Source organism: Chiloscyllium plagiosum, unplaced genomic scaffold, assembly GCF_037043375.1.
Source record: "Chiloscyllium plagiosum isolate Xiang-an unplaced genomic scaffold, Cpla_swu_hap1 HiC_scaffold_15, whole genome shotgun sequence".
In the NCBI taxonomy this organism is placed as follows: domain Eukaryota; kingdom Metazoa; phylum Chordata; class Chondrichthyes; order Orectolobiformes; family Hemiscylliidae; genus Chiloscyllium; species Chiloscyllium plagiosum.
Window position 1 is genome coordinate 16,758,074 of NW_028270153.1, and position 25,434 is coordinate 16,783,507.

At 43.1% G+C, this 25,434-nt stretch overlaps 1 protein-coding gene across 7 annotated transcripts in view; it reads left to right on the top strand.

Moving 5' to 3' along the window:
- The window catches only part of LOC122560241 (zinc fingers and homeoboxes protein 3-like), an 89,495-nt gene that overhangs the window by 26,421 nt on the left and 37,640 nt on the right, over positions 1 to 25,434 (top strand). The window contains exon 2 of one of the 7 annotated variants that reach the window (XM_087994773.1): positions 23,425 to 23,587. The exons of 5 other annotated variants lie outside the window; for them this stretch is intronic. The gene's annotated coding sequence lies outside the window, so the exon portion shown is untranslated. Of the gene's footprint in view, positions 1 to 5,668; positions 6,027 to 23,424; positions 23,588 to 25,434 lie in introns of those variants that run through there. One more of the 7 variants, XM_087994776.1, reaches the window with a different exon arrangement.

Below are 25,434 nucleotides of genomic sequence, written 5' to 3' on the forward strand. Positions count from 1 at the left end.
GAAGTTATAGCAGCAATGCTGTTGCTCGAACAGCCCCTTGCCCTCAGTGTTTCACTGAAGGAACTCGGCACCTTTTCAATCTTCAAACTGGAGTTAGTGGGGAAGGAATTTAGGAAACACTGAATTAAAGTCCAGAATGCAGACATCCCCCATACTTTTGCATTTTGAGTAATTCGTAAGTAAGTATAGGAACATGATTTACCACATTTTTCTTCTTCCTAATGTCCCATTGGGAGCTGCTTGGCCTATCCTTGTTACACCCTTCTGTATCCCCTACTTCTACACTGAAGCAGACCTACATTTGAGAATTCCCTGGTCTCCAAACTAAAGTTGAATCTCACGTAACTTCTTGTTTTATGCCAGGGATTCAAACCATTCCAGTGCAGGTGCGCAGCCTAATTGTACTTTGATCAATGTACAAGCCTTGCTTCACCTATCACCTTCTGTGCTTGCTGAACTACATTAATTCCTTGTCCACCAACGACTAGATTCTAAAATTCACTTATTTGCTTTCAAAGGATATTATGTTTTAAATTCACTTGTGGCATGTGGGTGTCACTGGCTAGGCCAGGATGTATTGCCAGTTCCTAATTTCCCAGAAGGCAGTTAAGAATCAACAGCGTTGTTATAGGTCTGGAGTCACGTGTAGGCCAGGACAGGTCAGGTGTAAACAGCGTTGGTGATTCAGCTGGGTTTATACACCCATCGACAATAGATGCCTTATGTAAAGACTTTTATATAAAAGACTTTTCTTTTTGTTTGAGTTCATATTTTGCCATCTGCCATGGCGTCCCCAGTATGTTAACTGTCGAGTGACATTTCTAATACACCACCACCTTCCCTCTGTGCCACTGACCTATGTTGTCTCTGGTCTGGCAACACCTGAGTTTAAAAATTCTCTTTTATTTATTTTGGATCCCTTGATGCATTTTCAATAAGCAATTTTCTCAGCCCTATAACCATCGAGACCTCTGCCATCCTTCTGGCTGCCACCAGACTGCCCCCTTGCCCCCAGGGTCTAATTGCTCTGACATTGGCCATGCCCATGCCTGCCTAAGCTTAAACTCTGGCATTCCCACCCTGAAGCTCTCCGCACTCAGCAACGTCCTGCTCCTGTAAAACCTACCACTTTGAAGAAGTTTTTGTTTACTTGTTTCAATATAGTAGCTCCAGTTTGAGTCTGTTAAATTTTGTTTGATCAAACTCCTGGGAAGTGCTTGGGGTGTTTTATAACATTGAAGGCACTATGCAATTGCAGGATGTTGTTGAGGTTGGGTGCAAATAGCAGTGGCCATGCTCTGCCACTATTCTACCTGTAGCCAGAACTTTAATGTGTAAATGAATGTGAATATAATCTGTTAATACTACTTTTTTCATTCATTTATTCATGGGGTATGGGCATTGATGGCTGGGCCAGCATGTATAGCCCATTCCCTATTTGGTCTTAAGAAAATGGTGGTGAGCTGCCTTCTTTGAACCACCTACTGTGCATGTCCTGTTGGTAGATCTGCAATGCTGTTCCGGAAGGAAATCTAGGAATTTGACCCGGTAACACTGAAGGAATGGTGATTTGTATTTCCAAGTCAGGATGGTAAGTGGCTTGGAGGGAAACCTGCTGCTGGTGGTGTTCCTGTGTACCTGCTGACCTTGAGGGTTTGGAAGGTGCTGCCTATGGAGCATTGGTGAATTTTTGTAGTGCATCTTGTAAATGGACTACTGCTACCGAGCATTGGTGCTGGAGGGAATGAATGTTTATGGGTGTGGTGCCACTCAAGCATTCAGCGTTGTTCTGAATGGTGTCAAGCTTCTAGAGCAATGTTGGGGCTGCACTCAACCAAGCAGGTGGGGTATACCCTGCCACACTCCTGATTTGTCTCCTGTGACAGGGAAACAGGAGGTGAGTTTCTTGCTGCAGGATCCCTGGCCTATGCCCGGCTGTTGTAGCCACTGTGTTTACGTGGCAAGGCCAGTTAAGTTTCTGGTCAATTGTAATCCACAAGATATTGATAGTGAGGCATTCAGCGATGGTAATGCCACTGAATGTCAAGATGCGTAGCACAGTCAATATTGGACCTGTGCAACAGGCTATTGGTTTATGTTTGAAAAGCTGTTCTATTAAAGTACTTCATGCCAGATCTGGCACTGCTCCCAACTGGGGAAACGATAACTTTATAAATAGTAGGCTTTTGATCAGCTAAAGGGATTGGAGAGGGATACTTTGAAGATTTTCTTCTCGGCTTCCATTAATTGACCTGGAAATTTTTAGGAATTCTTCTTTGTCTGTCTCCATGGTGGCTACATAGGATGTGGAGCATGTGTTTCGTGGTGCAGACAGCACTGAGTTGTGTGACTCCTTTGGCTGTCTGTGTGAGGGTGGAAACCATTTTTTTTTTGTTTGTGTCTGACTCTGATGCTCAAATGCTGCACAGCACTCTACCTTTCTCACTCCTTAACTCTGTTTGCTGCCAAATGTTAACTTTAGCTAGTGACAATGTCAGCAGCAGTCAGGAATCCTGCCTCTCATCTGTGAATGGCTAAAGGAATACTCTAGCGAAGGAGCTGAATAATTTTCAGACAGCAATGTGTTTGGATAATATCCTGCTTGACTGAGGCACAGATAGCAAACTCATCAAAACCCACTTCATCATGTTTTGATCAGAAGAGGTTTAACACTTGAAGATAATGAGGGAAACCTACAAAGTTTTGGAAATCTGAGAGTGTACTGGATGCAGAAAAAGGAAGATCTTTCAGAAAAATCTCGTTGTCCAAATTAATTTAGCTTCTTCAAAATTTGCTTCTTAAATAAAAGCAGCCTAGTTGCATGAAAATATAATGAGCTCATGGGCATGTTGGTAAAATTCTGTATGAATCTTACCCATGTAATGTGATGGTTGATGTCATAGAGTTATAGCATGGAAACAGACCCTTCAGGCCATCTCATCCATGTCCTAAACTGAAATAGTCCCATTTGCCTGTATTGGCCCTTAACCCTCTAATCCATGTACATGTCCAAACGTCTTTTAAATAGTGTAATTGTGCCTGCCTCTACCACTTCCTCTGGCAGCTTGTTCTATATATGCAACACCCTAGGTGAGAAAAAAATTGCCTCCCAAATCCCTTTTAAATCTTTTCCCTTTCACCTTACATCTTAAACCTCTGCCCTCTAGTTTTAGACACTCATACCCTGGGAAAAAGGCCTTGGCTATTCATCCTTTCTATACACCTTCATGATTCTATGACCCTCTGTAAGGTTAACCTTTAGCCTCCTATGCTCCAGGGAAAAAAGTTAAAAAATCACACAACACCAGGCTTTGGTCCAACAGGTCTATTTGGAAGCACTAGCTTTTGAAGCGCTGCTTTTTCATCAGGACAACTACCAGATGAAGGAGCAGCGCTTGGAAAGCTAATGCTTCCAAATAAACCTGTTGGACTATAGCCTGGTGTTGTGTGATTTTTAACTTTGTCCACCCCAGTCCAACACCGGCTACTCAAACCAGGGGAGAAAGCATCAGCCTATCCAGCCTCTCCTTATAACTCAAACCTTCCAGACTTGGTGACATCTTTGTAAATCATTTTTGTACCCTTTCCAGTTAAATAATACCCTTTCTGTAGCAGAGTGATCAGAACTGTGCGGTACCAATATCTTTTGTCACTGTAACATGTGCCCAAGCTGTACCTGGGTGAAGGCAAGCATACTAAACACAGCTTTCACAACCCTGTCTACCTGTGATGCCACTTTCAAGGAATTATGTACCAGCACCCCTAGGTCTCTCTATTAGGTAACACTCCCCAGGGCCCTACCATTCACTGTGTAAGTCCTGCCCCAGTTTGTCTTCCCAAAATGCAGCATCTCGCATTTATCATCTGCCATTCCTTGGCCCACTGGCCCAGTTAATCAAGATCCTGTTGTTCTCTTAGATAACTTTCTTCACTGTCCACTATACCACCCGTTTTGGTGTCATCTGCAAACTTATGAACCATGCACCCTATGTTCTCATCCAAATCGTTGCAATAAATGACAAATAACAGTGGAATAAACACCACTGGTCACAGGCTTCCAGTCTGAAGAACAACTCTTTACTACCATCAGTTGTCAAGCCAATTTTTTATCCAATTTGCTAGCTCTCCCTGGATCCCATGTGATGTAACCTTGTTAACCAGTCTGCCATGTGGAATCTTGTGGAAGGCCTTGCTAAAGTTCATGCAGACAATGTCTACTGCTCTGCCTTCGTCTGCCTTCTTGGTCAACTCAAAAGAAAACTCAATCAAATTTGAGGGACACTATTCTCCACTCACAAAGCCATGCTGACTGTCTCTAATCAGTCCTTCTCTTGCCAAATGTCAACTATATATGAAAATTTCACGTATTTATGTTTACTGTAATTTGTGATTTATGGTATTTTCACTTGCTGAGATGAGGTTGGAATGTTTTTGGTCCTTTTTAGTAACGTTACTAAAGAGAGTTATCTAAGGACAGATTGAGATATAATCCTGCCTCAAATTCCCATATACTTATCATGCAGTGCAGATTCCAAGCAAAGGTAGAATTGTCCTGGTGATTTGGCCTGTTTTTTCAGCTCCACAAGGCCTCCTAACGTTGGTTGTAGCTCAGCTCTATCCCAGCCCAAGTTCTTGTACCTTCTTTTCTCCTGCCTGCATTATTTCCTTGTTATTCCAGCCCTACCAAATCTCTTGTTTTTTTTCTTCCAACAACTGGTCACTCTGGACTCAACACCCATCTGCATCGTTGGCTCTCCTTCGACTCTCTGCTTTGTTATAGTGATGGCTGCTCTCCAAAAGCCAAAAGCTGTGAATCAACCTGAGGACCTGCCAATGCTTGGCCACCTTCAATGTTGGGTGCTGTCCCAGACTCTGTCTCAGCTTTAATTGCCTCCAGTTGCCTGGTGTTCTTCTCAATTCTTCTTGAGTCACAGCCCCTACCAACAGCTGTAAGGGACGCAGGCAGCATCCAGGTTCCTGTGCCCAGGGCTTGTCCACTCTATTGTTTTATTTTCCTTTATTCTTTTTTACTCTCTTTATGTTTCTTTTTCTCTTATTGCTTCGTTCTGGTGGAAGGTGGGATGAAAGAGTCATTGTCGGGGTCTGGAGCACGGTAGCATATGGTGAGCTTGGAGCGGCATCTGGAATCAGGGTCAAGGAGGGTGAGCACGGGGATCCGAGAATCGGGGTCGAGGAGGGGTGAGTACAGGGGATCGGGACTGTGGGTCGAGGAGGGGTGAGTACAGGGGATCGGGATGTGGGTCGAGGAGGGGTGAGTACAGGGGATCGGGACTGTGGGTCGAGGAGGGGTGAGTACAGGGGATCGGGACTGTGGGTCGAGGAGGGGTGAGCACGAGGGATCGGGACTGGGGGTCGAGGAGGGGTGAGCACGGGGATTCTGGAATCAGCTGCTACATCACTGGAGGCTGCCGGGATTGAGATGGTTTGGTGGCCACTTGGTGGCCTGAGAATACTTTGGGCAGCTTTTGCGACGTCTTCCTTCCTGGGTCAGTGACACGATTGATCCTTGGGGTGGCTTCTGTGGAGCTTTCCAACCTGGTATTCCAATGGCCTGGTATTTCAGTCTTGCAGCGGTACTGCCTTTTACCAAACCCAAGGGCTGGGAATTGAACTAAGATTGACTTTGTCTTAATTTTTGTAAACGTTTTTTTTTCTTATCAATGCCATCTGTTATTAATCATGGTGCTGTGGTATGGCGACTTGAATACTTCTCGTTGCATTTTTTTTCGTAAAAGATATGTGACAATAAATGACAATTCTAACTGTTCCTTTACTCTCCCCATGTTTCTGAATGGGAAAGTATAGTCCCTGCCCCCTCACTCTGATCCTTCTGCCACTGGAGATTAACCCTGATTTTTCTTTTCATTAAATTTATGGTTTTATGAAATAAGAATTTAATGGAAAAGACCAGAGTTTGTTGCCCATCTCTAATCACCTTTGTGAGCCTTTCTCCACCTTTTTAGAGCCCAGCTGAGAGTCCACAGGTGAAGTCAGGAGTAGGCCAGGTAAGAAAAGATTTCATTTCCTGAAGAAAAGACTTTTAATGAGCCAGATTTTTCTTTTAATGACAGTCAGTGATGGTTTCATTTCACTGTTATTGAGACTAGCTCTCCATTCCAAAATTTTAGTTAATGCGTTTTTATTGCATTCAAATTCTTCCAGCTGCTACGTTGGGATTTGAGTCCACATCCTCAGAACACTTTAAGCACTCTGATCTGCAGGCTATGTGCTTTATAACAGCTGACTTTCTTTTGTCAAGTCGCCAGACTTGTTTTACCAGACCACGGGGTTGCTCTCTTGTTAGAGAGAGTAACCTGAGGGTCACTGTGCCTCAGGCATGGGGAAAGGCAAGGAGGATCCCTCATGTAGGAGGACACCACTTGTAAGTTCCCCTTGAAGCCATCCACTATCCTGACTTGTAAATATATTGTTGTTCATTCCCCTTTGTTGGGTCTAAATCCTGGAATATGCCCCTCCTATTGGCACTGTGTGTATCCCTACACCCCCAAGGATTGCAGCAGTTCACCAAGACAGCTCACCACTGCCTTCTCGAGGGTAACTAGGAACAGCCAAACATGTTCCCATACCGTGGAATAGATGAAGAAAAAACATCCAGATTTTTAACAGCAGTGTAATTAGACAAAAATCCATAGTCACACAACATGGAAACAGAGCCTTCGGCCCAACTCGTCCATGATGACCAGGTTCCCTAAACCGAACTAGTCCCATTTGCCTGCATTTGGCCGATACCCCTCTAAACATTTCCTATCCATGTACCTGTCATAATACCTTTTTAAATGTAATTGCATCTGCTTCCACCACTTCCTCTGGCAGCTCGTTCCAAATACACACCACCCTCTGTGTAATGCGCAAAAGGGGTTATTGGAGGGTTTGAAAAAAGCTTGGTTAAAGATCTGGCAGTTAAAAAGGATCTTAAAGGAGGTGAGTGAAGCAACGGAATTTTCTTGCTTTCTCGTGGTATTTACCATTATGATTATGGTTACCCTCAGCCTTTTTGTTTGTGTTTCTCTCCCCAGCTGTTCATTCTATGGAGCTGCACTACCCTAAATGCCATCTGTATTCCACCACCCCATTCCAAAAAATAAAAACCTATTAGCAGTTAGACCTTCCTGTGACTCCTCCTTCCCTGGAATCGATAATTCTTTCAAGTCTAAGTATCATTTGCCCAGATGTAATCCCTTCCTTAAAAAAAGCCATTTGAGTTGTGATTCAACTAAATCAAGAACAGATTGATGTTGCTCATTTTGATTATACTTTGTACAGCTGCCTGAGCAGGAATTCATTTGTTTCTGCTAGTCAGCCCTCTAGTGAAGCCTCCAGAGTTGTATTAAACTCTTCTGTCATACTCCACTTCATTACTATGGCAACACTGTAAATAATGTTTATGGGAGCACAAAATGCATTTTTCTTTTGAAAGAAATATTCTCCAAAATCTTTTGGTTATTGTAGCAGCCCAAACAGTGAAATCTATTGGTACCTTGTCCAAGTATAAATCCTGGTATACACACACAGGGCCTAATGGCCTCCTTCTGTACCATACTGACTGACTTTCTGACTGGGGCAGGCTAGCAAGTAGCAAGTTCTCCCCTACAGTCCTGCAGTTCAAGTGGGAATTATTTGAGAAAGGCTTTATTACACACACACACACACACACACACACACACACACACACACACACACACACACACACCCCTTTAACTCTGAGCAATGAGGTCATTTGTAAGGCCCCTTCTGGCACCATGTTTCAAATCAATGAATTCAGCATAGTCTAGAAAATATAGGTGAATCCTGTTTGGCTTGCACCAGTTTTGAATTGTCTTCTTGCCTGACGACATTCTGAAAACTGCATTCCTCTAATTCTGGTCCCTTGGGCATCCTCGAGTTTATTACTCGCACTGGCAGCCTAGACCCTGAACTCTGGCAAGTCCTCCCTCGAGGTGTTCCTTGTTAATGTACCTGTTAACAAACAAGCTTATGATTTGGTCTAATATCTCACCTTTTGAATGTTAGTGGCTTCTGATTTTGACTGATAATGCCTCCTGTGTTTTTTTTAAATTAACAATCCATTTAAGTGAATGCTGCTGATGGTTATCCAACTACTGGGCCTTGGGCCTTACAGCGTGACTGGCAATTATTGGCTGGATATTTGTGGTGGCATCACAGCTAAATTTGCCCCTGTTCTGTCTGTGAAATATTAGCAAAGGTTACATGATAATTGGGGCTGGCAATTCTGGCGCTGGTTCTCTTTCTATTTTGGCCTGGGGGGGGAACAGAAGCCTATTGTACACCCAGACTGAGATGAGCCTGGTCCCCATAGACAGGGATTTGAACCTTGCCTGTATTTCCGAGGCTGTGTAACGAGGGAGCTGCCCCACTTTTTATTTTTAGCTGTGTAATTGCTGCAGTGTAACTCTGAGAATTAAAAACTGTCTCAGCTTGTCTCACTATTCTGCATGTGTGTGAAAGCAGAGAAATGTTTTTCTTCCCAACAGGCTTTGCAACGACATGAATCTCTCAGGTTTATTTTGATGTCAGATGGCTGTTATCAGCATAGGGTCTGCAAGAAGGGCAATAACACTTGGTCACAGTGCACCCGGACTAAGGAGAAATACTTGGCTAATGTATTCACTCAAGTGAGATTGTCCATCTGCAAATGCACATCGGTGTGGCATAATCTGTTTGTCTGTCTGAGTACCGTCGATTATTTTTCAATTATGTCTGAACATGGGGTAACATTAATTGGGGTTTCTACTTGAGCACATAAAGAGCTTGACTTGTTGCAACTAATGAAATTGATTTATGAGGTGCATAGTTGTAACGTTTCACTCTGTAGGTATGTTTAAGATTGGCTTCAGCATTATTCTTCACCAACTGACTTTCCAGATTAGAACAGTGCCTGCCTGTAGGTGTGTCTGGTTGCTGTCTCTGTGTGCCAATGTATACAGGGCAGATATAACCGCGCTCAGTTACTGTGTGTATCTAAGCAGCTTGCTGACACTTGCCTATTTGGGTTTCTTCACACGTTGCTGCTGTGTGCCCTTTACAAATGCCGATGCAGTCCCACAGTTATACCTGAGTGGAAAGATGGCAAGTATTGCAGCTGAAAACTCTTTTTCCATTAGCCTGTAATTTTGCTGTAACTTTGATTTCTGCAGTCCGCATTCCCGCTGGTATTTTGTGATGCCGTGAGCTGTTAGGCAATTTTCTGCTCTGGTTCTTCTTTTTTTTATCATTTCCAGAAAGCTAATTAAAAATCCACCCTTTTTGGAAATACTACATGCTATGTATGAGAATGTGAGCCACGATGAATCCTATCTGTAATTAAATGGGAGTCTGTAGCATACCAGCGTCCACCCAGTGGAGGGAGCCTTTGTGTTGCAGAGGGGGATGGGCAGTCCAGATGAATTTGACAGCAAGAACTACATGGAACAGTTTCATTCACAATGGTCTACTTTTCAGATTGATTGCAATTTAAAACTTTTTCTTAATTATTCTTTCAGGGGATATGGATATCTCTCTCTCAAGGCAAGTATTTCTCCATTCCTAATTGCCCTTGAATGGTTTGGTAGGCTGTTTGGAGGGGAGAAAGGAGATAACTATGCTATTATGGATCTGGAATTACTTATAGGTCAGATCAGGTGAGGATAGAAGACTTCCTTCCGTAAAGGACATTTAGTCATTTGGTCGTTTCAAACTAGTATTGCTGAGAAACATGTTTTGTCTTGCACCCCTCAGGACATTTTTCAAGAATAAAGGGGGGAAACAATATTTGTATGGTATGAGAGGAGAGTGTTGATTAATTGGCAAGTGTTGACATGGAGAGTGCAACAGTTAGTGATGATTGGCTGTTAACTGCCAGGCTTTAAGATTTCAAATCAGACAGGATGACAGAGATTGATCAGGACAATGTCCTGAGAAATGAGCCAGACAATGGCTGTCACCTATTTTGTTGAATTGAAACAGGCACAGTATGTGTACATGTTTTCTTTTGCCTGTAAAGAAGACTAAAGAACATTAGAAGGATGCTTTTGACAATATTTGCATGATCACTGGCCCTTAGTCAGACTAGTTTTTAATCCAGACATTATTCACTGAATTGTAATTCCATAACCTTGAACCTGGCGCCAAGAGTATCAGCTGTAGATTACTTGTCTGACATTACCACTAGGCCATCATTTGCTCTTCTGGTGAGTGCTTGTTATGGATCCCACAGAGCTGGTTTGTTCTTGAAAGATGTTTTGTGCTATTTCCAGGCCGTGTTTCAAATACTGACTTCACTGAAGGCTTGGGGAAATGATTGTGACTTTTCTTGATGAGGAAGGGGATTAGGAGGAGGGTATGAGAAGAGGAAGGGAGAGCTGGTGGGAGATTTTTTTCATGGCCTGTACTCTTGTATTAAAATTTCAGGATCAAATATGTACTTGGGAGGGTGGTTTGAACAAATTCAGAGGTTTTTTTTAGATAGGAAAACACCCGAGTGGCCAGTGACAAGCACTGCCCTTCTCTCCGTTTATTTTTTTTTCCTTTTTTTTCCACACTACCCCTAACTGCGGTAGTGCTTATTTTTTCCCCAGCACCCATGGTGTGCGTGTGTGTGTGTGTGTGTGTAAATTCAGAGTTTATAGCAATAAATAAACGCTTATGAGATAAAGGGTAATGTATTGGCTTGGATAGATGATTGGCTAGCTAGCAGGAATTAGAGAGTACACAGAAATAAGTTTTAATAATCTGCTTGGCATGGTTTGATGAGTTGTGTGCCACAGGGATCGGTGTTGAGGCATTAATTCTTTTTACGAATTGTATAAAGGTAAACTTGCCATAGTTGCAGGGCACTGCTCTCTATTCAACAGAGAGGTGACTGCAAGTGGTTTAACCTGAGGGTCACCATGCCTCAGGCAAGGGGGCAGGCAGGATCTTTTGTCGTAACCTCAGCCAGTGCAGGAATTGAACCCACGCTGTTGGTGTCACTCTGCATCGCTCACCAGCCAACTCACCCCCACAATTTATACAATGACTTGGACAAAAGGACTGAAATGTATGTTTTGCTGATGACACCCAAGGTGGGCAAGTAATTGTCAAGAAGACATAAAGGGATAGAAAGGGATATTAATAGGTTAAGTGAGTGGAAATGGAATTTAATGTGAGGAAGATGTGAAATTGTCCATTTTGGCAGGAAGGACACAGAAAAAGTTATTATCTAAATGGTGAGAAATTGCAGAGTTCTGAGATGCAGAGTGATATATGGGTCCCAGTGGATGAATCACAGAAGGTTAGCATGCAAGTAAAAAAATTAATTGGGAAAGCTAGTAGAAGGTTATTGTTGTTATTTATCTCCCAGAGTTTAGAAGAACAAGAAGTGACTTGACTGAAACATCTGAGACCCTGAGGTGTGTTGACAGAGTGGATATCGAAAGGCTATTCTTTTCTATGGGAGAATCCAGGGCATGGTGGGGGTTGCCTATTTAAGGGTAAGATGAGGAGAATTTCTTTCTTGGATGGTCACGAATCATTTGAACTCTGTCTTGCTCAAAGGGAGATAGAGTCATAGAGATGTGCAGCATGGAATCAGACCCTTTGGCCCAATTCGTCCATGCTGACTAATCTAGTCCCATTTGCCAGCATTTGGCCCGTATCCCTCTAATGTCTTCCTATTCCAATACCCATCCAAATCCCTTTTTAAATGTTGCAACTGTACCAGCCTCCACCACTTCCTCTGGCAGCTCATTCCATACACACAAGTGGCCCCTTAGGTCTCTTTTATATCTCTCCCCTCTCACCCTAAACCCTCTAGTTCTGGACTCCCCCACCCCAGGGAAAAGATTCTGTCTATCCATGCCCCTCATGATTTTATAGACCTCTGTAAGGCCATCCCCTCAGCCTCTGACGCTCCAGGTGAAACAGCTCCAGCCTACTCAACTTCTCCCTATAGCTGAAATCCTCCAACCCTGGCAACATCTTTGTAAATCTTTTCTGAACCTTTTCAATTCTCACAACATCTTTTTCTGTAGCTTCTTGATAAGGAAGGGGTGAAAGGTTATTGTTTATAGATGAGAATGAGGAGTAATCAGATCAGCTATGCCCTTATTGAATGGTGCAGCAGACTCAAGGAATGGACTGGCTCATTCCTTCTCCTAATTCATATGCGAGTTTAATAACCTGGACAAGGGATTGTTGTGGTGCAGAGGTAGAGTCTCTACTCCAAACTGAGAGGCCTGGGTTCAAGTCCTACCTGCTCCAGAGGTGTGTAATAACATCTTTGAACAGGTAGCTTAGAAAAATCTGTTAAATAACAAGAATCCTGGCCAACTGGCTGCTAATGGAGACAATTTTGCTCTCCCCAAAAAAACCAAAGGAACTGTGAATGTTGGAAATTGGAAACAAAAACAGAAATTGCTGGAAACCTCAGCATCTTTGATTTCTCTCAACAGATGATGCCAGACCTGCTGAGTTTTTCCAGCAAAATATGTTTTTGTTTAAGATTTCACTCTCATTGGTTTGGATTGTACATTTTGTCGTTCCATATTCCTGTCATTATCCTTCTGGTCCTAGCTTGACCACAGTCTACCAGTCTGCTGGTATTGTCACATTCACAGCGCCAACTGCCCACTCTGGCTCCATTGGTATACGTAGGTAGCATTCTTGCTTTGGCGTCCGGAAGTTGAGTTCAAGTCCTACTGCAGAATTTAAATGCAAGATTCAAGGCCAACACTCCAGTGCTCTAAGGCATTAAAGAAAGGCCTTCTCTGCCTTCTCAGGTGGACATAGAAGAACTTAGTGCACTTTTGGAAGAAGAGGTAGATGTGTTATTGCATCTGACCTGGCCAGCATTTATCGCCAAAAAAGAACTGGTTATTGGAAACATGCTGTGAACAAATTAACCATCTGGCAACTGTGATGGCAAGTACTTTACAGTCAATTAAGTACATAGACCGTAGATTGTTACAGCGCAGTACAGGCCCTTCAGCCTGCGATGTTGCGCCAATCTGCGAAATTAATCTGATGCCCATCTAACCTATACCATTCCATTATTATCCATATGTATGTCCAATGCCCATTTAAATGCCCTTACTGTTGGCTAGGAGTACTTGTAAATAAAGCACTTTGGGGTGACAAGCAATCATGAAGGTACTACATAAATGTTCTTTGTGGTGGCACTGTGGCTGAGTTGTTAACTTTGCTGTCCCAAAGTGCCTGGGATCCGGGTTCAGTTCCATCCTCAGGCGACTGTCTGTGTGGAGTTTGCACATTCTCCCTGTGTCTGGGTTACCTCAGGGTGCTCTGGTTTCCTCCCACAGTTCATAGATGTGCAGGTTGGGAGGATTGGCTGTTTTAAATTGCCCAGTGTCTAGGGATGTGCAGGTTAGGTGGATTAGCTACAGGTGATGCAGGGTTACACGGATCGGGGTGGATCTGGGTGGGATGCTCTTTGGAGGGTCAATGTGGACTTGATTGCCTGAACTGCAGTGTAGGGGATTCTTTAACTGTCATATGTGTATATGCAAGCAGACACACCTTCCGGTACTCGGATACAATCAACATGCATGTGCACACATACACAAGCATACAGGCTGCCAACTGTGGATGTACACCTTGTGATTTCATCACTGACCTCCCTCCAACTACCTCAGCCAAGGGAACAATCTTTTTCCCTGGCCCAAAGAGGGCAACGTTTTAATCATTTAATGGACAAGAGTCTTTGGAGGAAAAATTTAATGCAACAGGAAAGAAAAAAACTTTCATTCCTGGAGACTTCAAAATAATTCTGGAATGTGGGCATCCTGATTCGACACTGCGGTAAGCTTTCAGTCATGAAAGCATGAGTTATTTGACGCTGACATACAGATGAGCAGGCAGGAACTGATTTGTAGTCCAGGCTGCTGGTTTCTGCAAGGCCTGGCCAGTTTGTAGAGCTGGCTCCTTGTTAACGAATGCCTGATCCACAGTTTTATTTTCTGTTTAACAATGCCACTTTCATTAAATTGGGTGAGGGTGGTTCTGGAAATGAGTTTTTAGCGGATGCTTTATTTGAGTATGGTGGACATTTGAATCTGCTGAAGTGAAGATTTTTAAACACTTGTCTCTAAAAGAAAAGCCACACAAATTCTTTACCTTGAGCTGAACCCATTCATCTGCCATTTCTCTGCCCATTGGCCCATCTGGTTAAGATCCTGTTGTATTCTGAGGTAACCCTCTTCGCTGTCCACTGCACCTCCTTCTCTCACATTTGCAGGTTGGTCTTTGCATGTCAGATTGGGTACTCTCAGCACAGCGGCTCTCCTCCCGAATTCCCTGTGGGCGATCTTTAATTGAACCACAGCTGCATGTTCTTGCCTAACACTCAGCCTGCATTACTCCCATCCCCACTCCATTTCAGCCGAAGTGGTGCAGGCATTCATGTGGGACAATGGGCTTTATTGAAGCATTGCTTCAGCCGGCTTGCGTTGGAACTGATTCCTGAATTCCTTCACTCTGCTGTGGTACCCGAGGATTCCAGGCTGAAACCCCACTTCTTTTTATTCAATTCCAGGGTGTGGGTGTCACTGGCTGGGCTGTTTTTGTTGCCTGTCCTTAATTGTTTTGGAGAAGGTGGCCTTCTTTAGCCACTGTGGTGCAGATAGATTTGGAATGCTGCTGGGGACAGAGTTCCAGAATTTTGACTTAAATTGATAATGAAGGATTGGGTGTGACTTGGAGAGCTTGCAGGTGATGGTGTTCCTACTGCCCTTGTCTTTCTGGGTGATAGAGATCATGGGTGTAGAAAGTGCTGAGGAAGAGACCTTTCAGAGTCATCTGATCTTGGCCAAAGCAGTTGTTTCCGCAGTTGCGGGGGTGGGGTGACAGCGTTCAATGTTGACTGAGTTTTCCACTTCTGAAGGTACAGTGTTGGATGTTCGTTGTAAACCACACTGTCCTGTAGAGACAGTGAGGTCTGCGGATGCTGGCGATCAGAGTTGAGTGTGTTGCTGGAAAAGCACAGCAGGGTCAGGCAGCATCCGAGGAGCAGGAAAATCGACGTTTCAGGCTGGAGCCTCATTCCTGATGAAGGGTTCCAGCCCGAAATGTTGATTTTTTTCCTGCTCCTCGGTTGCTGCCTGACCATACTGTCCTGTGTTCATGTTGCCTGCCCCTCACCCCAAAGGTCATACAGCAGATCAACCCTTATAAGATCTGTGCTCAACTGCTGAGAAATTCACCCTTGGACGATTTGGGTAGGGGTTAGCTGTAGCTCAGTTGCTAGCATTTTTGCCTGCACAAGGGTCAAGGTCCCACCTCTTCAGAACAAAAATATGAAGACTGAGACAGTGTTGGAGGTGTCCCGTGATGTCCCAACTGCCTGTTTGAGTGCATATAAAAATTGGATATCACAATTAAGCAGTTATCTGTGGTATTGTCCAATATTTTAAGCAGACTGTTCATTATCGCATTGCTGTTTTTTGGGATTTGGATGTGTACAAATTGATTGCTACATTTCCTGCATTACAACAGTGACTGCATTTCTAAAATGCTCAATTAGTTGCCAAGTGCTTTGAAGTATTCAGCACATGTGAAAAGTGCTATATAAATGCCAGTCTGTCTTCCTATGGTTTACAATCATATTCTGCTAACAACAAGCCCCTATGACTTTAAAATTGTACTCTACTGTGGGGAACAAAAACTATTTTTGAAAAATCTAACAACTTGTTCCATCACTGCTTCAAAATGGTAAAAGACAGGAAAATATAAACGGTTCCCAGAATTAAAAACTTGTGCTGCATTGGCTGAAGATGATTTTAACTTGTTCTCGAACTGAGCGGTCAGCTGTTCTCCTTTTGAAATTGGGTTTTATTCCTTCAAAGGAGATTTGGTTAACAACCAATTCAAAATTCTAGGACTGGGAGGTTAACTAAATTACCAGCAATCCATGTTCGGAAGAATAATGTGTGGTTTTCTAAAACGGGAAACGAGTTTCCTTTTTCCTGTCAGACCATAAAAAAAAACACAAGTCCTGATTTGCCGTGAATCAGCCTGTGAAAGCATTCTCATTCCTTTGTCCTTTTTTAAAATTTCAACATTGTCCAAATATCTCACCTCCTCTCCCTGAAGGTCCTACCTCCTTCTGTGCCCTGTTTCCATGGCTACTGATTGGCCACGGTACTGGAGCCCGGCAACATAATATCAGCAAACTAATTGACTTCGGGGGTGGGGGCTTTAGTTGATGGTTTGGGGGAGGGGTATAGTGTAGTGGTAGGGACATTACAGTCCTGATCCTGCCCAAAATTGAAATCCCTGCACCTTCCAGCACCATTACATTGAATGGCTGTTGGAAATGGGCACCATGAGTGGTTTCATTTTTAATTGCTGGGCCTTTTTTTTTATGCTCTCATTGCTTTGCCGCATGTGTGTGGTTTTTTTTGCCAGTGCTCTCGTCTTTTTAATGACATGCTTGGCTAAAGTTACAGCCACTGCAGCACTCTGAGCAGATATTCCCCACTGGCCTGATGGTGAGGCCCATCTGTCAACGCTGTGCCAGAGATCTCTGCACGGTCAGAGATCAGATTTGGGCACCTCGACCACATCAAAATAGCACAGTGCCATGCAGCTTGGCATCTGTGTTCAAATCGGAGGCCATGCGTTTCTTTAATGTATTAAAAATAAATGCCACAACTGTCTTTAGTTGCCTGAGAACCCAGGATGTTTTAAGTTGCTGTTGTATCGAGATGACAAATCACTTAAGATTGGTAGTGAAACGTTTTATTAAACCCTGGTTTCCGTTTTGAAAAGTACAACGTGGCTTTTAAAGTTTTGTTTGGCTTCTATATTTAAGTTGATACGGGGAAGAGGTGACCTTTTAGGAGGGGTTGCAGAAGGAGGGATAGGAGTGAAGGCTTTGGTGGGAAGGGGAGGTTCCACTCAGGGGTGTAGTTTGAGGGGGTTGGGGGGTGGAAGAGGGGTTCTTCAGTTTTGTGGTCAGGGACAGCTGTTTTACAGCTTCTTGGGGTGGGGGGGATGGTTGATGGGGGATGGGGGAGGGATTGTGGTATGCCTGAAGTTTCCTCTCCAACTCTGGGGCCTCAGCAGAGCGTTTCATGTGAACTGAGCTGCGCCAAAATGGCTTGTCAGCCCCAAGGGAGTGAGTTCAGGCATGCAGCGTCTTCAATGAGCATTCCAAGTAGCAGGCACCCTGTACAAAGATAGTATGGGGTTGGTATAGGCTGCAGTCCAGACCCCAGCTTATCCTTCAAAGCCACAGAGAGTGGCGATGGCAGAGGGAGAGAGAGAGACAGACAGACAGACAAACACAGAGACATTTGTACACAGCCCATCATTGACAGCTTTCTTGTGTTTAAAATTTGCTCGATTTAAATCATTAGCCAATTTATTGCAAATAAGATGGCAAATTGAACTGCTCTCAAAGCTGGATTGTTTGAACTAAGCAATTTTAAGCGTCAACCTCCTGTGCACATGTTAAAAGAATCTATAATTTCAAATCACCTTCAGAACTCTGTCCCTTATTCGGCATCCACTGCGGGTCTGCATTGACATAATGCACTGCGTTTAACCAACCCTTGAATCAACTGCATGCTTGTTGAACATGATCAAGGACATCTGCTCATTTTAAAATCTGCAATTCAGCTCTGTGCTTGGAAAATTACACTTATACAGTGAATTACTACAAAAACCTTAAGGCTCACTTGGCTCTACCAGTTTTATTTCATCTTTCATAATTTTATAATTATGCAAGCAGATGACCTACTCTGTGTAATCACAGGGTTTCTGTTAGCATTGAGGAGATCCTGCATTGAAATGATAATCTTTGTGGTTGAAAATTAGCCTCAGTATCTACAGTGGAAAAGTCCCTCTGCAATTTACCAGAAAATGCTACCCTTTTGTGAATAAGGCACTAAACTCATGACCAGGACTATACCCAAAACTGAAATTAAGGATTTGTTCACTTGTGTTCACTGTATAAATGAAGTTTGCTGAGCACACAGATGAATTGCAGTTTTTAAAATGTGCAGACATCCTGAGCGTGTTGAACGTTTTGTGTGTCTGATTTGAGGATTGGTTGAATGCAGTGATGGGGGTTTTGAGGATTATTTTGAATTACAGATTCTCCTGACGTTTGCACATTGCTGCCTATGCTTAATTTAAAGTTTCTTTGTTCAATTTTGTTAGCACTGAATTTCCTACTCTGCTGCCTTATTCACATTGAAATCAAATCATTGAATTATCCATAAATCTAAAGCACAGAAGCAACATCAATTGTCAGTAATGAATTGTGTACATTTGCTTCTCTCTCTCTCTCTCTCTCTCTCTCTCTCTCTCTTTTTCTCTCTCTCTTTTTCTCTCTCTCTCTCTCTCTCTCTCTCTCTCTCTCTCTCTCTCTCTCTCTCTCTCTCTCTCTCCCTGGTATGTTATGATCCATCGTGTTCTCTTTCTTTAGTGATCTGGTTTATCTGCATCCCACAATTGTCTCTCCCTGTCCGTGAGTATATTTGTCTTTTTTTCCTTCTCACATTTTCTCCCTTCACTCTCTTCCTCTACACACTGGCAGTGTTGGTGGAGGGAAAGGGTCTGAATGCTGGAGAGATGATTCATATTGTATCACAGGAGAAAGGCTGACTGTTGAATTGTGCAGGAGTTGCTAGGTCATTGTGTCGCCAATAAACTGACTCTTGGCTCATTTGCGATACATTCCAGGGAACATACACGAATGCACTCCTCCGATATTCAGCTCTTTTTTAAAATTTATTTCCTTATCACTGAATCTCCCCTGTCCCAAACCAGTTTCCAATCTACCAAAGCAGCTGTGAGCAGCCTCTGGAAGATTGTTGTTGACCTTTTCTTTACCACATTGTGATGTCACGCAAATTGCTGCTGGGCTCCAGTTAATATGGAGAGCTAGCAGATGTGATAGTGTGTTATATTATTCCACAGCCGTTGCTTTTGTCTTGCACATTTTTTTTGTATGACTCATTATGGGCTACGGTATATAAACTGTATTGGTGTTCAAGGTTTCAATGTCCTCTTGCAATATCCACAGTTCTGTTCTGCTTGAGGATGCATTCTATATTTAATCCAGAGAATCTTCAATACACGTGACATTGTTGAGAAGTACTGCTTTCTCAACTCCTTCATCTGCTGACTATTAGCAGTCCTACTCTGCTCTCTTACACTTGATTCTGCAAATTAAATACGAAGTTAATGGGTGGAATATCCATCATGTAAACGATAAAGACACTCTAAATATTTTTCTTCAACTACTAATGTAATAAATTTCTGTATTCTTTATGAAATGTAAGTGAATTAATAATTCAGGCTGGAAACAAAAGTAGATAAGTTTACATGTTCTAAACAATAATGTAGAACATGTACTTGAAACATTCAAGGATGTTGTAAAATCATCAGAATTATTTTGAGAAACTAATACTTGCATCCCTACAGGTCTAACCAAATTAACTGTGACAATAGTACTATGCCACAGAATTAGTTGTTCCCCTCGCCATGTTGTTCTAGTGCAGCTACAACACTGGCATCCGCCTGGCAGTGTGGAAAGTTGCCCAGGTATACAAAAGCAGGACAACTCCAACCTGGCCAATTGTTGCCCTCTCAACTCAGCAAACTGATGCAAGAGATCATTGACAGTGCTATTCATTGGCACTTGTGTCGCAATAACGTGGTCACTGATGCTCAGTTTGGGTTCTGCCAGAGCCAATCAACTCTTGGCCTCTTTACAGCCCAGGTCCCATCGACACAAAGCTGAATTCCAGATGTGAGGTGAGGGTGACTGCAGTTGACGTCAAGACAACCTTTGCCCAGGTGGAGTATCAAGGGACCCTAACACCTGGAGTCAGTGAAAATTGTGGGCAACTCTCCACTGGTTGGAGTCAAACTCATACAAAGGAGAATGCTTGTAGTTGTTGGAGCAAATCATCTTGGCTCAACATGGCTGCAAGTGTGCCTTGGGTAGTGTCCTAGGCCCAACCATTCTCAGTTGCTTCGTCAATGACCTTCCCTCCATCATAAGATCTGAAATGGGGATGTCTACTCATGATCTGTACAATGTTCAGCACAATTTGCGACTCTTTGGATACTAAAGCAGCTCATACATGCAGCAAGACCTGAACAATATCCAGGCTTATACTAAAAAGTGACGTGGACCATTTCTGCTGCCAGTGTCTGGCAGCGACCATCTCCAACTAGAAAGAAGCTAAAAACAAGCCCCTTAGCATTCAAACAGGAAGAAGGGTTACACGCGAAACGTTGACTTCCCCACCTCCTGATGCTGCCTGGCTTGCTGTGTTCTTCCAGCTTCCTGCTTGTCTACCTTGGATTACAGCATCTGCAGGGTTTTTTATGTCCTTAACATTCCATGGCAGTACCATTGCTGAATTGCCTATTATAACCTCTCGATGGTGATCACTGGCCAGACCCTGAACTGGACCATTCGTATAAACACTGCCTGTGAGAGCAGATCAGAGGCGAGGAATTGTGTAGTGAGTATTTCTTCTCTTGTTTGCCTGAAGCCTGGCCACAAGCCAGCATCATGATGGAATACTTTGCAATGCCTGGAAGAATGCAGCTCCAAGAACACTCACACCTCAACACCACCTTTGGAAACAGAAGTTTGATTGGCACTTCATCCAATACCTTCAACATTTACTCCCTGCACTGCTAATGCACAGTGGGTAGCAGTACATCACATCTACAAAATGCAGTACAGTAACTCATCTCTTGGTAGCACCTTCCAAATCCATGACCTCTACCTGTCTAGATGGACAAGGGTAGCAAATACATGGGAATATAAAATAAAAGGAAAGTACTGTGGGTATTGGTATTGGGGATCTGAAATAACCAAAGGTGGCTCACTGAACTCAATGTGAACTCTGTTCCTCTCTCTTGACATGTGCTGCCAGACTTTTTGAGTTTCCTTCAGTACTTGTTATTAGATGGGAACACTACTACCTACAAATTTTCCTCCAAACCAAGTACTATCCTGATTTGGAACTTCATCACAATCCTTTACTGTCACTGCATCTAAATCATGAAACTGCCTCCCAAACAGCATTTTGGGTGCACTATAGTCAGTGGATCAAGGCAGCTCACCAGCACCCTCTGCAGGTCAGTTAAGGATGGGCAATAAGTGCTGGCCCAGCCAATAATGCACACTTTCTCTAGTCATAGAGATGTACAGCATGGAAACAGACCCTTCAGTCCAACCCGTCCTCGCCGACAAGATAACTACACTGCTCATGCTTATGGTAACATGCCATGCACATGTGAGTGGTCTTGTGTGTTGTCATGTGAGTGGTGCGAATGAGGATTATGGCTGGTTCTTATGTATGTTCTCGGCTGTGGTGTTGCCTGTCTCCTTATTTGGGAGTCAGGCCAGCTTGGGGGTCCCTTGGGCTCTTGCAGACAGCAGTGGTTCACAGATCACACTTTTTGAACTGCTGCTATAGACCATGGTTTGGGCTATGGCATGTTTCATGGATTAGTTTGGGCACTTTTAGAGGCATTTGAAAATTAACTAATACGATTAGTGTACTCACTTGGGACACTTTATTTATTTTTGGCACGCACCACGTCCAGTTAAGGATTACATTTTCTTCATAGATTTAATTACTCCTTCCCTGAAGACCATCTGTTTCAAGACAACCTAGCATCCTCATGACCTACATGTTATTACAATGCTGGAGCAACTAATATATGCAAGGCAGCTGATTTGGAAAACCTATTGAGGCAGTAAACCCCATTACGTTGAGTGGTCCTGGAAAAACAGGTTGTTTGGAACCTGTTGAAGTAGTTAGGCTTTTAGGTGGTTAGTGGCAACCATAGAGTCACAATCTTGGAAATTTATTGCTGTTCCTTCACTGTCGCTGTGTCAATATCCTACAACACCTTCCTAATGGTAATTTACATCTACCCACACCAAATGAACTGCAGTATTTCAGAAAGGAATCACCTCAAGGACAACTAGGGACAGGCGATAAATGATTGCCCGACAACAACGCCTGCATCCTGTGAGTGAATTGAGAAAAACATTTGCTTTTGTTCATTTATTTATTTTGCAAACAACAAAATTCTGTTTCCTGATCTTTTGTCAGGGGGTATCCAAATGAAAAATGTTTACAATTGTGATTTGACCAGAATGGACCTGGAGCAGGATTTTTAAAAGTGCTAACTAATCTTGGAGATGAAAAATAGCAGCAAATCACTGATGAGGACAAGCTAACCCAAAACTCTTAAAATCTGGGTAGAAGTCTCGAGAGCAACATCGTGACTTGGAAAAGTGGGCCTTACTAAAGTGAGATGGTCCTGTCTTAATCTGCAGATGAACGTCACGTGAAGAATGAAGTCTGAACGCTGCAGAGATGTTTAAAGTGTTGTGTGTGCACAAAAATGTAGAGATGAGTGATCTGCATGAGATATGAAGTTACAGGGAACAGAGGTCCTCAATAAGCAGCTACTCCATCTTCTGTTGCTGGGGTCTGTTTCCGTGGAACTTGCTTTTTTTTTAAAACACAATAACCTTGGGGGCATTTTAGATTTTAAATCTAAGAAACACCGCACAGACTGAAAAGTCAGGAAGAGGTGGTGAGTTTGTATAATTTAAACCAATTTAATGCAAATGACATGATCCATATTATGGACATAATCCATAATGGCTACAGAGAAATGTTTTGCAAGGACACATTTTCATGACTTAAAATCATCTGGCTTTAAAGTACATCATTTCTTTTGTTTCAAGATTGAACAGAGCAAAAACCATGAATTAGAACCAGACTGTAACACGTTTTTATCTCAAATTTGCTACTGTTCTTCTCAGAAGTGGTGGTTAAGAGAAGATTTGATAGATGAGCTGCAAATCATGAGGGATTTGGACAGAGTAAATGGAAGTTTCTCTTTGACTGAAGGATCACAAACCAGAGGACACTGATTTGAGGTGGACAACAGAGCCAAATGTGGGGATGTGAAGAAACATTTTTCTTTATGCAGCAAATGGTTAAGATCTGGAAATGGCTGCCTGTGAGTGGCTTTCAAAAGGGAACTAGATAATTATGTGAAGAGAAAAATATTACAAGTTTATAAGAAAAAGTGGGAGTTGCTGATTTGCTCTTGCAGAGTACTGGCATGGATATAACCGACTGAATGGTCTCTCTTTCTTTGTCATAACCGTTCTATCATTTGAATGGAGCTGGAAACTATGAAAGATGCAGATCCTAAAAAGATTAAAGACCCACCTGATATATGACACACGAGTAATCGATTCTATGATTTGCAACTCCTTCCATGTGTCCTTTACACTCTGTATACCAGAACTTAATTTATCGAATAACAAAGTTCCCAAAGACAATTTTTGTCTGTGTACTCATTATACCCTGTCTTCTGTCTTCACAGAGTGACCTTCACTGCATACCACAGAAGAGTGGTTGTTGAAAGCACCAACCATCATTACATACACTACCCCAATCTTGCATCGATAAACATCATCCCTGATACAGGCATTTATTACACACATGTAATGATGGAAATGAAGAGCAATTTCAAACCCACAGTACTGGTATGGATGAATTTTCGCTTGTAGATGGGCAGAGGTCCTCAATATGTAGCTACTCCATCTTCTGTTGCTGGGGTCTATTTCCATGGAACTTGCTTTTTTTTTAAACACAATAACCTTGAGGGCATTTTAGATTTTTTTTAAAAACTGAATTTAAATTCTGTAACTGCCACAATCAGATTTACATATGTGCTCTCTGGATTGCTAGTTTGCCAACATGATCAGTCCGATCCTATTACCAATTAGTTATTAACACTCCTGTGCATCTATCTCTCTTACTCTGGGGGCATTATAGCCAGTGGTGACTTTTGCATAGCGTTGCCTCATCTGATTTCCAATCCTGACGTTCTTTGTTTCATCCAGTTTTGAGGTCATTGTCGACAGCATATTTCTTGACTCTTTCATGGGATGTGAGTCTTGATGACAGTCAAATGTTTGTTGCCCACCTTTAATTTCCCTCAATAAGTGGCTTGCTCCATGTTTTCAGAGAACTGTTGGGAGGTGACCATGTTGCATTGCTTTGTATCTGGAGTCTCACAGAAACCAGACTTGGTGAAGATGTCAGATTTCCCTCTCTAAAGGATGTTAGTGAAGCAGCTGGGATTTTGTGACAATTGCTAACTGTTTCATGATCATCGTCACTTGGAATGCGGAAATCAAAGCAAGTCTATTAATTTAAACGTAAATTCCACCACCTGCCATGGTGAGAATTGAACCCATCTTCCCAGTAGTCGAGATTAGAGTGGTACTAGCAAAGCACAGCAGGTCAGGCAGCATCCGAGGAGCAGGAAAATCGACGTTTTGGGCAAAAGCCATCTTCCCAGGAGTCCAGTCCATTGCTTTCCCCAGTAGCATATTCCACTACACAACAACACCTTTTTATTTCCCCATGCATCTTGAACACCTTAAGTAACTGAAGCACAGCTTTATAACTTGCATTTATCGTGGTACATTGCGAGGGATTTTCTGACGAGTAGCAATTGCAGTTTGAATCCCACTCTGCTCTTAATGGCAAACATTAAATTAACGTTCTGCATTTTTAACAGGAAATTCTGATCACAGCTCCTTCAGCGATATGAACTGTGCTCTAATGGGTTCCTTGTAGTGCAGGGCGGCTGGACTGAGAAACTGAACCACACTGCCTTTTTCATGGCAGTAGTTGCCATATTCTGTGCTTTTACAGATCCAGCAGCACAGACCATCACTTTGACAGCTGCTGTGAAAGGGCATGTGAGCCAAGTGTGAGGTTCGGGTGCTAGGTGGCTAGGGAGCCAGAGTGCAAGGTGGGAAGGGTGCCAGGTGGCGAGGGTAGGGTGGGTCAGGATTGGTGGGTTAGTGATGGGGTTAGGCCCCCAGTCCAGTGAGTGGGATGCCACCTTTGATAAGAGAGATAGTGAGATTCGGGTTTGGTAAAGGGGAAAGGGACATGTTTGGTTCAGCAAGGTTGAGAGGGGAAGGCTGGGACTGGTGTCGGGGGAAGGGGAATATGTCAGTTCCCAGAGGGGAGAGGAAATAGTGTAGGGTCCAGTTGGAGATGGAGGGAATGGAGGAGGAGAGGGGCTGTTGAGTCAGAGGCTGGGGTTATGTATGGTACATTACTAGGCGACAATGTTTTTAATCGTCTAACGTTTCCTAGTAACTGTCAATACCCTGCAGCAGAATCCTTTAGTTTCTCAGATTTGATTAGATACTTTCAAGGGGTTTCAGGCAAAAAAGGAGTTAACCGAGCAGAACCTTCAATTTCCATTCTGCTACATCAGGGATTCCTCCAGGTCCCAATGGGCAACTCCCATCTCTGCTGCAGAAACGACTGTCTGTCTGGCTATCGGACGGTCTGGACCATTTTATCA